This window comes from Solanum dulcamara, chromosome 6 (assembly GCF_947179165.1).
Source record: "Solanum dulcamara chromosome 6, daSolDulc1.2, whole genome shotgun sequence".
In the NCBI taxonomy this organism is placed as follows: domain Eukaryota; kingdom Viridiplantae; phylum Streptophyta; class Magnoliopsida; order Solanales; family Solanaceae; genus Solanum; species Solanum dulcamara.
Window position 1 is genome coordinate 10518309 of NC_077242.1, and position 19167 is coordinate 10537475.

At 32.6% G+C, this 19167-nt stretch overlaps 3 non-coding genes across 3 annotated transcripts; all 3 read left to right on the forward strand.

Moving 5' to 3' along the window:
* Window positions 1-15850: 15850 nt before the first annotated feature.
* Window positions 15851-15915, forward strand: LOC129893680 (small nucleolar RNA U49). The gene has a single exon (XR_008767561.1). It is a non-coding gene; the product is annotated as a small nucleolar RNA U49 (small nucleolar RNA).
* A 163-nt stretch (window positions 15916-16078) lies between these two features.
* Window positions 16079-16234, forward strand: LOC129893678 (small nucleolar RNA snoR2/U65). The gene has a single exon (XR_008767559.1). It is a non-coding gene; the product is annotated as a small nucleolar RNA snoR2/U65 (small nucleolar RNA).
* Window positions 16235-16294: 60 nt separating this feature from the next.
* On the forward strand, window positions 16295-16376 carry LOC129893667 (small nucleolar RNA snoR77Y). The gene has a single exon (XR_008767550.1). It is a non-coding gene; the product is annotated as a small nucleolar RNA snoR77Y (small nucleolar RNA).
* Window positions 16377-19167: the final 2791 nt, after the last annotated feature.

A 19167-nucleotide genomic window follows, 5' to 3' on the forward strand; every position in this document is an offset into this window, starting at 1 on the left:
CCTCCAAGGTATATTTACCACATTATTATCCACTTTATTTCTATAAATAGTGGTGTTTATTCCTTTGTGAAATACATGTCAAATAAGATGAGATGAAATGTGTTAAGTGTGGAAAAATATTGTAGTGTGTAGTAGTGAAAGAGAGAGTTGAGACAAGAAAATATTCTAGAGTCTTCAACAATATTCACTATACAAAAGACAGTAATTATATGTTGAAGGAAGATATTTTTTTGTGAATTTTTGGACTCTTCAACTAATCCGGAGTTGTTTGAGTTACACAGCGTTGTTGGGCTGTTGTATCTTGGAGGGGACAAGTCAAGAATATTACCGCTGAAGGGGCTAAGTCAAGAATATTACTGTTGGATCGGCGTAAATTATGCCGCAGTGAACTTGAATCTCTTAAAAGAGAGATATATATCCACGGCTCAGCTTAAATAAATTATTTATTCATTTTTATTATTTTTTCTACTATAATTTATTGTAATTTGTGGTGAATACCCCAACACCATCGGAGAATGCACTCATCTGATCACATAAGGCCACATATAACTTCATTGCATTTTACCTCTATTTTCAAAACAACTATCTATTCCATTTTATTGTTCAAAAATAAAAAGAATCAAAATCTACTCTTGCCAATTTTTCAACCAAATAAAATATCCTCTTCATTTTAACTTAAATTATTTATCCTATTTTAACTTCACACAAAATTTAAGAAAAATAAAAAGCTTAAAAATTTTGTGATCTTAAATTAAAAATATATCAAAATATTTTTCATCTTGTGGTAACATGTCATATGAAAATTTGGAATTTAAAAGTTGCAAAAAAAAGGAGGACACATTATTTTTTAAAATAGACTAAAAAGAAAAGTAGAATAAACAAATCAATGTACAAAAGCAAACATCACTAGCCTATCCTCGTGAAATTATGACCATAACTAACGGACACCGTTTCAATATAATGTTTTTTTTCTTATTAAATATTCGTATTGAAGTTTACTACGTGCATGAAATTAATGATGATTACTATAAATATTTTCATATTTTATTTTTAACATAGTACATTTTTTATATAATATTATTATACAATATTTGAGTATACTATTATAGTGGGTTAATTTTGCAAAAAATGAATTGCTACAGTGAGTTTCATTGTTGTATAAGTAAAATATTGTTATAGAAAAGTAAAATATAATATTAAAAATCAATTACGGGGAGAATGAAATTATTATAATGAAATGTTTTTGTAACGAATGACCATTATAACGATGTTTAATTGTATTAACAAATTTAATATTTTTACTCGAAAAATATTTAAAAGACATAAGAAATTTGGTTGACTCTTAAAATACTATCAGGCTCACATAAATTGGGATAGAATGAGTAACATATATTATCTGAAAATTATGTAAAAAATACTATAAATCACAATAATTAATAACTTAAAATATTTATAAATAATAAAAAAAAATTGTTTGACTCTTGAAATTCTATATATATCATATAAATTAAGACAAAGTGAGTAACATATATTGGGCCGTGTTGGCACGGGGCCAATGTCTAGTATATAAACATGTTATCAAGCTTAATCTATATATTGTCCAATTTTGAGTGTGCACGATTTAATAGTGCATATTTAAAATTAAAGAATATAAATGTCAGCTAAGATCAAATTAAAAAATACACATTTATATATTACCATTTATATACACTTGAAGAAAGGTTAAACTTGTCTTTGTAGAATTTAGAATTGGACAATTTATCCTTTGTTGAACTTCTGATCTAATTTTACACATTCGTCGCGAGAGAAATACATTTTTTTTCCTCTTCACCTGTAACGAAGCTCCAAACTGTAATTATTATATATCATAATCAACGGTTGAGATCGAGGTATATAAAAAAATTGAAAAATTTAGTTAAATGGAATTAATTCATTTTATGATGAAGTATCGTAATGATAAAGACCGACAATTTTATTAAAGGGCAAGCTTGAATAATTTTTAATTGGGAGAATTTTTGTAGTTCAGTTAGTACACTATTGAAACTGGTGACAATTTTGTTCCCTTTACCCCTTTTTAAACATAAAAATAAAAATATTTTTTGATTGTACATGAACAAATTTGGATATTTTTTTTATAACTTATCGTTAGTTTAATTATACTATTTTACATTATCATTTCATCTTTATCAATGATGATAATAAATTAATTTAATTCATTATAAATACCAAGTATGAATATATTATTTTATATATTTTCCCTTTGAAATTGCAACTCACACCCCAAAGCCCACATAAAGTATGATCACTCATAAGATATTTTTGTATGGTGATATTAACGTTGTGAAATCTAAATTCATGAAGAATAAGTTATTCGTTATTTGAAGGATTTAAATGGCTAAAGGTATATTCTCCTTGCAGAGAGTATTACCTTGAAAGTTTAAAATATCGGAATTATATAAATTTTAAATTCGGATCGATTTTAAATATTCAGATTTAAAGTTAGAAACTACTAAAACCAACTTAAAATCTAAATACTTTACTTTAGACATACAATTCTAAAGTTAAATTTGATTCAGACTCATATACCTAAAAATTTACAGCTTTATATTCTACTTTTCAACTTCAATCCCATAAATCTAAAATTAATTCCGAACAATTCAGAATTTTGTAATTTTCGATTATAATAAAGGAACTCCAAGTGGATATTACTGCAATTGCTCCTATAATTTTGGTCCTCAATAATTTCAGTTAAGGAACCCACTAACTATTGGACGTATCTTAATCGTTGGAATATCATGTGGGTAGGGTCCAATTTGTTAATCAAGACAAGAATAAGAGGTTAAAATAAGAGGAAAAGACAATTTAGAGGGTACCAAATCATTGATATCATCATCATCATCAATACTAATAAAATCTAAAAGCATACACTTCTTCGTCGTCGACGTCCCTACTTCATATTAAAAATATTTTTAAAATTTTAAATCTTTTTATCGACATGTCTGATAATTATCGAGGATATTTTAAGAATTTGAATGTTAATGCTTTGAAGTACTTTTTTTGAGGACAATTTGATCCCTAATAAACCAATGTTAAATAAATAAAATTCAATATAAATTAAATATTAATAATGTTATTAAATAAAATATATATTATTTGTGTCATATAAATTGAAACAAATAAAATATATAATTCGTTGAATCCGTGCTAACAAGTGATTTTGCATCTACTATAGATATATAGATCCACTCAAGATGCCGCATGTTAGGTCCAATCACTTTCTGACAGATTTGTATAACACAAAAATATAGATATATAATGTTTTTATTTAAAAATAACTAAATATTAGTGGCCATGTATTATGCAACTGGATTCCATCATGCATTTTTTTTTTCTTGATCCACAAATTACCAACTATCTATCCTTTTTTGTTTTCATATCAGGCTACATCTTTTTATGCTCTTTTTAATTATTTTTAAAGACCTTATCGATTAAAAATCTGATATTATTCAATGAATATCAGTATATGACTATCCATTAAAAACATTGGTCAGGTCTACTAATCTGCCTTGGCAAACAGATTAACGAACGCTGAAAATGGCTTTTAATATAATCAAAATTTTAATAGGATAACTACGTCTGCAGATGTAATGTCATTATCAGTCATAGTCGAATCCTAACTGTCACCTACACCAAAAACTTTTAGAGAAATTTTCAAATATTATTTTCTCGAATTAAAAACAAAAATTACATTTTTCAACTTTCACAATGATACAAGATCAGACGCCAAATTTTATCGACCCAAAATGAGGCTGGGGAAAATCTGGGAGTGACTACTTTCTAAGGGACAATTTCCACGGCTACATGTACATGAATCTTGATGACAGATTAACAGAGAAGGGAGTTGTATGGTAAAAACATCATTTTATAGTAAATAATTTTAAATGATTATAATAACAACAAGAATAATATATCTTGTGTTTTATAAATAGAATCTGGAGAGCATAGAATGTACGCAAATTTTATCTTTATTTTTATAGATAAAGACTAAAAAAGATTGTTACGATAGATGCATGGCTCAAAAGAAAAGGTTTTGAAGTAGAATTGCAGGGATAAAATTAGGTAAATGAGGCAAATTATAGCAATACGCGTCGAAGAAAATGCAACTACATGCTTATAAAATAATACTACTAATAAGGAGAAGAAAGGAAAGGTATGATAGCCTTTTACTTCTCTCATATAAAATGCGATAACGCTCAACTATCTATCAACTTTCTATCCTAATTCTTGATCATCTTAACATCATATCTAGCTAGGGTTATGCCCTCATTAAACTTAAGTTGTGTCATGTTTTTTCTAATCACTTCCCCCAATTTTTCTTCGTCTTACCTTGACCTCTTTTAATTCCTGTTACAACCAACCTTTCAAACCTGTTTAATTTACTGACACATTATGCATCCGTACACCTTCTCTTTACATACATAAATTGTCCCAGCCTTACTTCCCTTATCTTAAAAGAAAAATGTCGATCTAGTGGTGGCCAGGAGGAAGCAGATGCTACAACCATTTTTCTGAATTTTCTTAAAAGCAATTATAGACCATTTTAAATGAATAATATCTAAATATCGGAGCTGTTGTAAAATATCACTTTTATATATCTATTAAAAAAGAGGAAAATTTCAAAACAGTAATATTTTAGTATTTAATAGGATTCTCTAGCTACATTTTATTATTTATTGAAAATGACAATAATTTGACTTGCTATTTAGACATTTTTTTATTTTTTTTTATTTTTTACTTAATAGAATACAAGTAATTAAAAACAGATTGGAGAAAATTATGGTTAATGCTAATTACATTACTTATTAGGAAAACTAAATAGGCGAATTCAATTATCAGTTTTCTCTCTTCCTTCATTGAGGAACTTCAATCTTCTTTCTCATCCTCCATTAACAATCTTTAATTCTTGTGTAAATGCAATTCGTTTGTTAAAGTTTGTGGCTACAAAAAGGAGATCGATCCGAAAAACACAACAAGCATACTTATAGAAAATAAATATAACTTGAGAATGATACATAAAACAAAAAGATGGTCTGATGATAAAAAAAATGGACCATACTTCAGAAAAGAAACAAAAATGAAATGAAATACAAAGCAGGTTGAATGGAATACATATCTACTAGCCTATAAATATTCAAAAGGATACAAACAAATGCAATGAAATACTAATCAGGTAGAATGGAATACAGATCTACTTATATATAAATATTCAAAAAGGATACAAAAATGTAATAAAATACAAATCATGTATAATGGAATACAGATCTATTTACCTATAAATATTCAAAAAGAATACAAAAATTCAATGAAATACAATTTGCATGAAAAATGTACAATACTAAATGATAAATATAAAATAAATGATAGATAAAAGATATCATTTTTGGTTAAACAACAACAACAACCCAGTGAAATCCCACAACATGGGGCTTGGGGAGGGTAAAGTGTACGCAAACCTTACTCCTACCAAGGTAGGACGGCTGTTTCCGAGAGACCCTCGGCTCAAAAGAAGCATAAAAAGAGGTCAGATAAGGCTAAGAAGTTCAAAGCGTTATGGAAAAGTAAATAACGAATAACACGAATAACGAAAGAGACACATATAAAATAGAGTAATCAAAGTATAGAAAGTAATAGAAAGATAATAACAAAAGTCAGAGCACAAGAAATTATAGTGCATAATGCGCCTACTAATACAGAAGAATAACGAGACTATGTACTAGCCTTCTACCCTAATATGGGTCCTCTACACCCTCCTATCTAAGGTCATGTCCTCGGTAAGTTGTAACTGCGCCATGTCCTGTCTAATCACCTCTTCTCAATATTTCTTCGACCTACCCCTACCTCTTCTAAAACCATTCATGGCCAACCTCTCACACCTCCGCACTGGGGCATTTGTGTCTCTCCTCTTCATATGCCCAAACAATTTCAGTCGTATTTACCACATCTTGTCTTCCACCGAGGTTAATCCTACCTTGTCCCGAATAGCCTCATTTCTAATTCTGTCACTCCTGGTATGCCCACACATCCATCTCAACATTCTCATCTCGGCTACTTTCATCTTTTGAATGTGAGAGACCTTAACTGGCCAACACTCTACCCCATATAACATAGCCGGTCTAACCACCACTTTGTAGAACTTGCCCTTAAGTTGTGGTGGCACCTTCTTGTCACATATCACACCGAAAGTAAGCCTCCATTTTAGCCACCATCCCCTAATACGATGTGTGACATCATCGTCAATCTCCCCGCTTCCTTGCATGATAGACCCAAGGTACTTGGAACTACTTTTCTTTTGGATGGCCTGGTCACCAAGCCTAACTTCTGCGCCAACCTCCTAAGGTGTTTCACTGAACTTGCACTCTAACTACTCTGTCTTGATCCTACTCAGCTTAAATCCTTTAGACTCCAAGGTATGTCTCCAATCCTCCAACTTAGCGTTAACTCCGCTACCAGTCTCATCGATCAGGACTATGTCATCCGCAAAAAGCATACACCATGGCATCTCACCTTGAATTTGTCGCGTTAATCCATCCATCACCAAGGCAAATAAAAACGGACTAAGGGTTGATCCTTGATGCAACCCCATCACAACTGAAAGTGCTCTGAGTCCCATCTTACAGTCCTTACCCTGGTTTTGGCATCCTCATACATGTCCTTGATCACCCTAACATACACCACAGGTACACCTTTAGTCTCTAAACATCTCCATAGTATCTCTCGTGAAAGTTTATCATAAGCCTTTTCTAGATCGATGAATACCATATGCAAGTCTCTCTTCCTCTCCCTGTACTGCTCCACCAGTCTCTTCATAAGATGGATGGCTTCTGTAGTTGAGCGTCCCGGCATAAATTTAAACTGGTTCTCTGAAATAGAAACGCCTCTCCTAACCCTCATCTCCACCACTCTTTCCCACACTTTCATAGTATGGCTTAGAAGCTTGATACCTCTATAGTTGTTGCAGATCTTGATATCCTCCTTGTTTTTGTATAGAGGGATCATTACGCTCGATCTCTATTATTCGGGCATCGTTGCTGTCTTAAAAATGACATTAAATAACCTAGTCAGTCACTCCAAACCTACCGAGCTCGCGCTCTTCCAAAATTCCCCAAGAATCTCGTCAAGTTCGGTCGCTCTACCCCAGCACATCCTACACACAGCACCCTTAACCTCTTCGATCAAAATATTCCTACAACACCCAAAATCTTGAAGCCTCCTTGTATGTTCCAAATCACCCAACACAATCTCTCTGTCCCCTTCTTCATTTAAGAGTTTATGGAAGTAAGACTGTCATCTCTGTTTAATGAGGGTCTCCTCTTCCAATCTTTTTCATGCTCGTTCTTAATGCACTTCACTTGATCCACATCGTGTTCCCTTCGCTCTCGCACCATGGCTAGCTTGAATAATTTCCTATCTCCGCCTTTCTCTTCTAGTTCAGCATAAAGACGTTCAAAAGCTACCATTTTTGTCATCGAAACCATCGACATCGCCTCCTTCCTCGCTATCTTATAAAGTTCCCTTATTCGTCCACTTTTCCACCTCATCTTTGCTTTCTATTAGCTTCGCATACGCTATCTTTTTTGCTTCTACCTTTCTTTGCACTTCTCTATTCCACCACTCGTCCCCTCGATGCCGGTCATGGCTACCTATCGAGACTCCCAATACTTCCCTTGCTAGAACCCTAATATAACTAGCCATCCTATCCCACATAGTGTTCACATCTCCACTACTATCCCAAGCCCCCATATCCTTAATTTCTCTCCCATCTCCAGGGCGCTAGCCGTGGTCAAACTCTTTCATCTATTTCTAGGTCGGTCATCCCCGACCCTCTTCTTCTTCATCATCTTGATCCCTAAATCTATCATTAAGAGCTTATGTCGGATCGTAAGTGTCACACCCCGGGAGGGTACCCTAGACGTAACCGGCACTCAGAAACCATTTCTGGCTCCCAAGCGAACCAGATAGCCTGATCACACATCCGTTCATTCATTCAATCAGCAGAAGATTTAAAAATAAAGAAATAATTTGGCGGGCAATCCAAATTAACGCTCTAACTCAAGAAAGAAAGGCCATGAGCCAACAAATCAAACTCCGATCTTTGTCATTAAAATAGTTTGACAAAATATTTCAAGAAAAGAAAATACTCAATCGACCCATCACTATCTAGTCTATGAAGCCTCTATCACTACTATCTACTTGGTGCCAATGATATGTTCATGGCTACCTCAAACCAAAATGAAAAGGGCTAACTCGATGCAAGAATGATATAAGCGGTGTCCTCCGAATGTAGGGAAGGACTCACCAATACGGTGAGTGTGTATAGATCCTTGATGATGCTCCTATTAACGATCTCCTAAACCTGTCTCTGCATCATGAAACGATGCAGGTCCAAATGGACGTCAGTACATAGAATGTACGAGTATGTAAGATGGCAGAATGGAACATACCTCAAGGAAGAATAACATCGGTCCACACATCTCAAATCAGAAAGATAAGAGAGACTCAAATAAGGCGTCATAAGTCTAAAGTAAGAATACATTTTTAGACAAAGATCAAACATAAACCATACAGTCCAATCCAATCAGATACACTCAACTCAACATTCAACTCAACAATCAGCTCAAAGGACTCAACTCAGTAAATATGCAAATTAAATTGTGCAACGTTTTACAATTCAACTCAAAGGACTCAACTAAATAAATATGTAACAACTCACTCAAGTGTCCTAAGTCTAAACAAGAATATGATTTAGACGGGACCAATCACATACCATTCAACTCACTCTGACTCAGAGTACTATCAAGACCTATTTGGGAGTTTCTCTTAACCGACAACCATCACTTATGAGCCAGTAAAAGTATAACAAACCGACGTTGTTGCCGCGACCGTTCATACTTTGCCAGGGTATGAACGAATCAACCAATCATGGATCCAATCCAACCAGGTCCTATAATGTCAGGACAAAACTCTCGGGGAAGCATCCGACTTTAACGGTTCTATCCCCCCTACGTTTGGCGATGCAGTTATATGGGTTCGAGTATGGAATATACTCTTGCCCAATTCGGTGCTCGATACTCCTCCCAAGACTCAATGCTCACAAAACTCCATCAAATCATATCGACAAGTCTCATTACAACCTTGTCAACTCATCAACTCTATCATGATCAAATCTCTCTCAATCATACCATCCGATCAATCTCAATCATATCTTTCAAAGAAATCTAAATGCACATTTATAGCAACATATAGGCATAACCAATCATTTCCTTCATCCATTTGAGAAATCTTTGAGACTCATCACAACTTCAAGACTTTAAATCGACGCTTTATAAAAGGCAACATTTTTAAGAAAATAACATCTTTTATCATAATCTACATAATTAAGAAGATCAACCAAACATATTTAACAACTCATCTTCATCAACTCATACTCACATAAAGGCCCATTTTAGGACTCCTTAACTCAACAACATCAACACATATAGAGTCAAACAAAATAGGGGACAAAGCTCATACAAACATAATCACATGGTTAAAGAGATCAATAAGACATATTAACAAGTAAAATGCTCAACTCATTTATAATCAAAATACTCGTGTTCAAAATAGTTAAAAGAATCCTCGACTCAACTCATGCTTAAACTCTTTTTAAATCATAGATGAAAATAATCATTTCTTAAACTCAAAAATAGTGTATAAATAGTTTAGGCAAAAATGCTCACAAATCATTTATTTAAAACTCCTTCTCAAAAGATCCTTTATTTTCAAAAATACTCATAAGACTCCAATCCGATCCATCACATAACATCCTCATTAATATACCTCTTCATCAATCATTTTACACATATTAAATAAGCACCATTCACGTCATCACTCACACCGTCATCAAAACATCATCAAACATCGACTCCAAAATCCTTATTTTTGTCCTATGTTCATTTTATAGAAGCAAAGGGGCATTTTTAACTAACCAATTCATTCTTTTCATTCCAATCAATACATATATACAAACAACTATCCATCTCAACCTCAAGACATTTATGACAAGAAATCTCATCTTGGGTTCATGTGAATGAAAAATGAACCCATACTCTCAACAAAGCTCAACTCAAGAATATCGTCAATACCTATAAATCTATATACAAAGATACATTTGTAGTTAATAATATAAAAAAATAACTATTTAGTAACTCGAGTCATTAAAATCATCAATCAACCATTTGTATCTAAAAACATTCCTTAGTTTAGGGAAAACTTTCAAGAAAACCTTTCTAGAAGGTGCAACTCTTTCACAACTCTTAACCAACACATCTATGGGCATATGGAAGAACTCAATCCATATTTTAGGTTAGCCTTACATACCTTATTTGAAGACTTTGAAGGAACTTGATGTTAGGTCTTCAATGGAAGGCTTGAATTCTTGAAGCTCTTGAACTCTTTTGTTGGAAATGGAGAAGAAGAAGAAGAGAGAGAGAGAGGAACCCCTAGGGCTTTTCTAGAGAGAGAGTGGGGGCTGAAAAATGATCCTAAAATGGTCTATGGTGATACATATATAATTTGAGACAATTCCCAAATTGCCCCTTCTTAAAAGTTCTAAAAAATAGGCAAAAATACACCTGGCGCGATAGTGGCGCGTCGCACCTTTGCAGCGCTAGGCTAATTACGCCTAAAACCTGCACACCTCGTAGTGGCGCGCCGCACCAAGGACCAAACTACTGAGGCACATTCTTGGCGCGATAGTGGCGCGTCGCGCCCTTACGGCGCCAAGGCCAATATTTTCTGGGTTCTGGAAATTGGCTTGGAAAACCCTGCACACCTTATAGTGGCGCGTCGCGCTAGAGCCCAAACTACTGAGGCATGTTTCTGGCGCGATAGTGGCGCATCGCGCCACTGCGGCGCCAAGCCCAGTTTTCCAGAAATTGCAACCCAGGCCTGAAAATCTCTGCTGTACTAGTCTGTAGTAAAATGGCTATAACTTTTGACTCCGAACTCCAAAAATTGAAATTTTGGTGGCGTTGGAAAGAAGAATCAAAGACCTATAATTTGGTAGGTGGTGGGACATTCAGTTCTTTATATTCTAGGAGATATGGTTGTTTGAAGTTGACCCTTATACTAACTCATCCGAAAACTTAATCGATTGGAGTTCTTTGGACTCGACTTGGTGTTAGAGATCCCTCATGACCCCTAAACACATCTAACACACTTCAAATACTTAGGAATTAATCCTAACTCATGTGTAAAATTACAAGTCCTCCGGTCCGAGTCTACACTCACGTGAAGAAATACTCAAATCTTAGCGAAAAATTTGAGGGGGTGTTACAGTAAGGTTGTCGATTGAAATGACCTTACAGTCTTTGCACAGGCCTTTATCATCCTTCCTAAGGAGTAAAAAATCTATCTGAGTCTTAGCCACTGCACTCCAGAAGGTTACCAAGTGGTTCTCCTTCTTTGAAAAACTCGAATTGGCTATTACCAAATTAAAAGCTCTTGCGAAATCCAAAAGTGAAACTCATTCTCTATTTCTGTCCCCGAAGCCAAAGCCTCCATGCACATCATCATACCCTTTCGAAATAGACCCGATGTGCCCATTGAAATCTCCTCCCACAAAAATCTTCTAAGTATGCGATATGCCTCCCACTAAATCGTCCAAATCCTCCCAAAAGCGCTTCTTATCCTCCTCGCATAAGCCCGCTTGCGGCACATAAGCACTAATAATGTTCAACGTGATCCCTTCAATGACCACCTTAATCGACGTCATCATATCAGTGACTCTCCTAACCTCCACCACTTGGTCCCTTAAATTACTGTCTACTAAAATGCCTACCCCATCCCTATACTTCGATCTACCAGAGAATCAAAGCTTATACCCGTCTACCTCCTTAGCTTTAGAACCTACCCATTTGATCTCTTGTACACAAGCTATATTAATCTTCCTCTTCTTTAGAATCTTAACTAGCTCTATGGATTTTTCCGTCAACGTTCCAATGTTCCAAGAACCTACTCTCAGTCTAGACGCTCCTTGCCCTCGTCCTCGTCCCCGTCTCTGAGTGAGAACATGACCCTAGTCTACCATCACTATCTAAAGCCACGAAAACGCATATGAACTAATAAATTATTCAAAGGTTTAAAGTGACCAAAATGTAGCTACAATTGTATGAGCAAAGAATAAATATAAAAGATATGGAAACCGGAGGTACCAACTCCAGTTGAAATGAACCTAGTTGCCTCCGAAAAATACTGTTCACGTCGGAGTACTGTTGACTTCGGAGTTACTATTCACGTCGGAGTTATTGTCCACGTCGGCTTGCCAAGATGCTTTTCAAAACGACCTTTGGGTTGTGTGGGTAGCAGATCTTGGGTTGAACAAATCTTTGGGCCAAAAATCCAAAAATGATAGGATTTAATAAAGCAATATTTCGTTGAGGAATTTTGTCGAACACCTTCAAGGCACTGTCCACGGTTCCTCCTATAGAAGCACATGATCCTTTTTCTTCTCTATGTTTCTTCTTCTTCTTCCTGCTTAATTTTGCCCCAATTTTCACCTGGGGTTTGTTGGGTCTTTATTATCAAGCAACAGAGAAATCAAAAGGAGGAGTTGTTCATTAACAAAAATACAAATTTGTTACCTGAATTGGTGAAATTCTTTTGAGGATAGATTTTAAAAATTCTGAAAAAAATAGAGAAGAAGTAAGAGAGAAGAGCGGGAATTGAAAAAATAAAATTAGAGAGAGAATAGTGAATTGGGGAAATAAAGTGACCATTAAGATAAAGAAGAGTTAATGTGGAAAATAACGTGTGTTAGTTTACTATTAATTTTTTTTGTTTAATTTTTCTAAAAACGTGCATAAAAAGTAGAGAAAAATTAGAAATTAAATTGGGATACTTTTAATTTTCCATATAACTATAATATAGCTATTATTGATAATTTTTTTAAATTATAGTCATTTTCACTAAATAAGTTGAGAATTTTGACTAGTTAACTAATTTTTCCATTATAAAAAAAAGAACGTGAAACCCATATGGGCTTGGGCTGACGTGCATAGGGTAAGAGTGTTCGCTGGATTGGCCTGCTAGATTGGGCCTCTTTTTGGACCCATTCCGGCCTACATAAATCCGTGACTAGCTCGTCATCTATATTTTTAAAAAAATCTAAATATTTAAACACGCATAATGTTGTAATTGTGAGAAATTTTAGTAGGCGTTTGATTATAGATTTTAATTTTATTTTATTTAAAATTTATGAAATTACAATTGAAGATAGGATTATATTTCTTTATACTTTTTGCAAAGGAAAAATATAACAAATTATTTGAAAATTTTATGAAGACAGAGTTTAAATACATATTTGAAATACTTTTTTCAAATTTGGAATCCAACTCCAAATAAAACTTGAGGAATATATAACGAAACATAATTTCGAAATAAGTAAAAGATTAGTAAAAAAAAAAATCGCATGACTAAGCAGCTCCTGATTTTTTTTTTTTTTTTACAATTATAAGCAAAACAAAACAAAAAAACCAATTAGCATGTTTTAGGTGTTCAAACATAAAAGTAATTTAGGTCATTGAACTCTTAAATTTTAAGTATCTCTCAAGTCTCAAACAAGTGCTGGATAATAGCTAAAATGGTTATTTGGCCGGGAACAAGTTACCGCAAAATAAATAACTATGAAATTATATTTTCAAAAATTAATAATGATGGAATTAGTTAGTAAATATATATTTTTTGGTAGTATTTGGTTGATTGAGCAAGGCAAAGGAGAAAGGAGTTGCCCCTCTTCACTTATAAGATTTAAAATGAAATATTCCGACGTATAATATAAAATATGTTTAATTCAAATTTTTATTACGACGATACTTGTTTGAATTTTTTTTAATTCCTATAACGAATATTAATATGGAGAAAATTACACGATGTAATGATTTTGACTCATTTATAATGATATTTTTAAAATTACAAAACACAATAATGTTATGTATTTTTATAGCAGATATACAAAATATATGTATTTGTATATATAAAAATCTTAGTAACGATCACTCTCTCAACAAAGACGACATCTCCAAGAAAGTTTCTTTTCTTCTGGGCAAAGTGAACATAGTTCAAGAATAAATATTTAACAGCATATAATTTTAGGTGACGGATTCCAAATACATTCAACATACACTTCACTATATTTTTGGAAATACATATACTGAATTCTATTACTAGCAAACTTTTTGAGAAGAGGGAAGTTGTCATACATCTCTTATTTTTGTAAATATTTGATCTAAAGAAGTTGAAATATGTACTACTGTTACTTAAGAATGTATCAAACAACTGCATTACTCCTAATATTTTAAATTGGTTTTTGATTCATGAAATTAAAGTTCGATGGTGAAAGATTGCTACATTACATCAAATCCGCACTATTCGAAATCCGGTCATCAACCATTTCTTTTTTCTTATTTATACTTTGTCTTCACTAATTATTGATGTATAAAAAATAGCAATTTAACAGAATATCTATCACGTTTTAAAATTCAACTAAATTCATCATATTTTAAAGGAAAAACTACAACAAAATAGACCCAATTGTGAAATTATTTACCTAATTTGGATCCAATCTAAACTATTTACTCTTAATGGATCCATGACCCAAACTATTTAGGAATGATTACACAAATCTCATAGTGTTAAGAAATAATTACATTCTATCCCTATTTTTTTTCCAAATTATAAAAATCCCTTAAATTTAGTGAAATCCGGATACATCTCAAGATGTTTCGATACATCACGTAAAGTGATGTAACCAACCGATACATCTCATGAAGTGATGTATCCGAGAATAGGAGAGTGTAGGGTTTTTTGTAATATTTTCTAATGGTAGGAAATTTTAAAGAATATATTAAAATAAGTTGTGTATTTAGATAATTTTTTCAACTATTTATCCTCTTACCCCTACTTTCTCCTTTCTTATTTTGCTCATGACATCAGCATGACGTTAACACCACTGCTATAAATTAATCCTCTATGATACTCCATCGGTATATTGATACCATATCGGTATCATATATGACCGATCTTAGTACTCTGTGATACTCCGTCGATATATTAATACTCTATCGATATCATATAGGATTGAACTTTTTTTTTTAAGAAATAAAAATAAAACCATTAAGAGAAAATTATTAAAGTTACAATCTTATTTATTAATCTCTAAATAAGTAGAAAATATATTCTTTGTGATATTTCGTCGGTATATTGATACCATATCGGTATCATATAATACTGAGCTTAATCCTCTGTGATACTCCATCGGTATATTGATACCCTATCGGTATCATATAGAATGAGCGCTGACGTCAGCATGATATCAATGTTTTAAAATAAATGTATGTTATTTTAAAATAAAAATGAGATATACAAATAATGGAACATTTAAGAATAAATATTTTTTCTCTTTCGTCGGAGTATAAGCGTTCTTTTTCCTTGGAAAAAAAAAAGCACCGCTAGCTACATGATTTTTTTCCCCTTCAATATAACATAAAGATGAAAAATTAATTCTTAAAAAAATTACTCCGTAGTCTTTTTATGCCAGCCCAGACTGCCCAAACCCAATCAAAGAGACAAGGAAGAGGCCCAAACATGAACGGCGTCTCAGAATTAGGGTTTTAACCCATCTATTTAAACTGCTATTCACCTCACCATACTCATTCATCCTAGATCGCTGCTTCTAATACTCCTTCGATTTAGTTTTTAGGCTTTTTGTTTTCATAGCTAGGGTTCCTCACATGTTGAATTTAGAATTATTTTGCACCTATGAGGAAGACATCCCAAGAATAGGAAGTGCCGTATGACACTTTAAACAGCAGCGGCGGCGAAGTTTCCACTCTCAATCCCACCCACCATTGCTCGGATTCTTTCCAGTTTCCGTTCATTGGTCGGGATTTTGTTGTGGCCTTCTTCTCCGCCGCTGAGTGTGTGATTTGCAACGGGTCTCTGAGGTTTTTTTTCCATTTCTAAATTATTATTATCCGATAAAGGTCCGATGCCACGTCGACGGTAGCAAAAATTAGCGATGACCGACGATGCTATGATTGGACCAATAACAAGTTTTAATTAACGTTTCGCATTCTGATAGGAATCTGTGTATGGACTTTTCAGTTCCTTCACGGAGCCGTTTCGTGCGATTACATTTTTTTAAATTATCGGTATCTTTTCAAATTTTATTTATCTCTTTAGAAAACAAAAGTTTTTGAAGCCAATGATGATTTTTATATAAATATTTGGAATTACCGTCTGAACATTATTGATGTGTGATCGACTATCTGAGGCTTCGATAAGTGTTTTCATTTTAAAACATTCAAGTATAGATTGCTAGCCCTAATTAAATTCAGCTTTTCTTGATATTAGTATTTATTTTATTTATGTTTAATGATTAAGTACATCACGGAAATTCTGTTAAGGTCATCTGCAAAACATATATATGTGAGCATTTCCCAATTTGTAGCACTTTGGATGATAATTGAAATTTGTATATTAAAAGTTGCTCAAATGGTTTGTAGTTTGACTAGTATGAGTCAAATATTTCATGGATCATCTTCATATGGGCTTGTTGCTCACTATTATCAAGTTGATAAAAATCTTGCGTTGTTTTAAATCAAGAGTTATCGACTTCTAATTGAATTTTGAGATAATTTATAATGAGCAAATGTTACTATCAATATTGGAATCGATGATAGTAGACAATATGTGATGTAGCTCTATTTTTTTAAGTTCTATTGATTCTCATGAATTTGAATTTATTGAATAAAATAATAACAATGTACATAGGATAATAGCTCAAAAATGCTTCTCAATTTTTATTTAACCCCTATAAGGACAGAAATTCCCAAATCAACACAATATTACCCAATTTCAATTAGAGTTATCCGTTTAAAATGAATTTTCAATTAGACGACCCACAACCCATTAAATTTGGTTCAGCGTTTTTATGTATAAATTTCATTTGTCTGTCTGATTCAATTACCCTTTTTTTGGTTGTTAATGCAGCATTATTTAAGGTCTGGTTCATTATACCATACAAATTTTATTGGTGATTTATAAAAATTTATTGGAGATGAAGGAATTGTGTTATTTTGTCAAATAATTTTTGATCCATACTTAAAACATATGTTAATGCAATTTTTAAGAACAAGTCATCAAGTGTATTTTACCTGAAATGTATTTTTCCAAAAGTTTATTAGGAGGAGAATCAGGGTATCGAAAATCAATATCATTTTTAGTACATTTCAAATCGATTATAAGAGCAAATTCCTTAATTGAAAAATAAAGGACATTTGCAATGACATGAAGAACATGCAATTCATTCGGATTTTTTCGTTCTATTTCTAGCAAAAGAAGGCACTTGATGACTTAATCTTGAAAATTGTATAGACATATGTTTAACGACCAAAAAATATTTGACATAATAACACAATTCCTTCATCTCCCCTAGATTTTTGTAAATCACCAATGAAATTTGCATTGTATGAGAATCAAATCTTAAATAATACTTTAGGATCTGTTTGATAATATTGTTCATACCCTGCATTAACAATGAAACAAAGGTAATTGAATCAGGCACCCTTTATTTATTGTTAATACATGGTATGAACTATATTATCAAACAAGTTGATTGTTCAGGCGTACACTAATGAAATTAATACATAAAAATTATATTAAACAAATTTGATACATAAAGAAAATCTTCCTTGCACATGAATGCATATATCAGATTGCATAGTGGATTTATTACAAGGAAATATAAATTGCATAAATTTGGATTATGTATCGTAATTATTCTTAATTCTGTATTCAACTTGATAAAATGAAACTTGATGTAAGGAAGTTTGATACAATGAAACTTGATATAAAGATACTTGATATAATGAGAATTTGATACAAGGAAATAACATTATATATTTGAACTTGATACAAGGGATCTATGAACTTGATACAATTAAATTAAAACTATAAAATTAAACTTGATACAAGAAAATTTGTGCTCAAGTTTTAAAACAATCAACTTGATGCAGTGATGCTCATACAATTAAACTTGAGACCAACCAACTAACTATATACAATAAAATTTGATACACTAAATTGATACAATGAAAGTTAATACAAGGAAACTTGATATAATGAAACATGATACAATGAAATTTAATGAAATTTAATAAAAGGAAATTTGATACAAGGCACTCATACAATGAATCAGACTTTATACAAGGAAATTAGAACTATACAGTAAAACATGATATAATGAAAATTCTTTTTCAATATTTATAACAGTCTTCTTGATACAATGAAATTTGTGAATCAGCCTTGATACAATGAAATTTGAACAATGAAGTTTAAATTGATACATGAAAATTGTAATGTAACTGCATCATCAAAAACACATGCAATGTTCAGAATTATTACATTATTGAATCAGCAAAAATCTATATACATTATGAAAGCAATACCTTGGGTAAAGAAGGGCCCAAAGTAATCGCCTTGATTTTTTCCCCATTTTGCTTATCTTTTTATTTACCGGTGATTTTGAATTTGTAGTAGCATCTTTTTTCAATTTCTCTTGTTGATGTTTCAATGCTAATAACGGATCATGAAATTTTTTAGATCTATTTTCACAAAACCCCTACCTCAGTCGAATCTAAATCACGCCTCTTAGGGAGAATTTGATGAACTTCTTCAACTTGAGGAAGTTCTTCATTTTGAGAAACTTCCTTTGTTTGTACAAGATTTTTCGACTAAGTAAAAATACCAATTTCATGAACAACTTCGCATTCATTAGCGACTTGAGGAGGATCAACTTTTTGTGTAAGATCGAGACTAAATGATGGATTAGAGTCCATATTAACACCGAAATCAATGAAGAAGATGAAGAACTGGTACAACAACAAAAAAAAGATTGAGAAAGAGGAACGAATATTAAAATAGAGTTTTTCTTCATTTTTCTTAGGTTTAGGTAATAATGAATAAAATTTGAAAAAAAAAGCTGTAAAACAGACGCGGAAATATAACTTTTAGTTTAGGAGTAAATTTAGCACATTAGATATTTTAGAGGAATATTATGAAGGATCATGT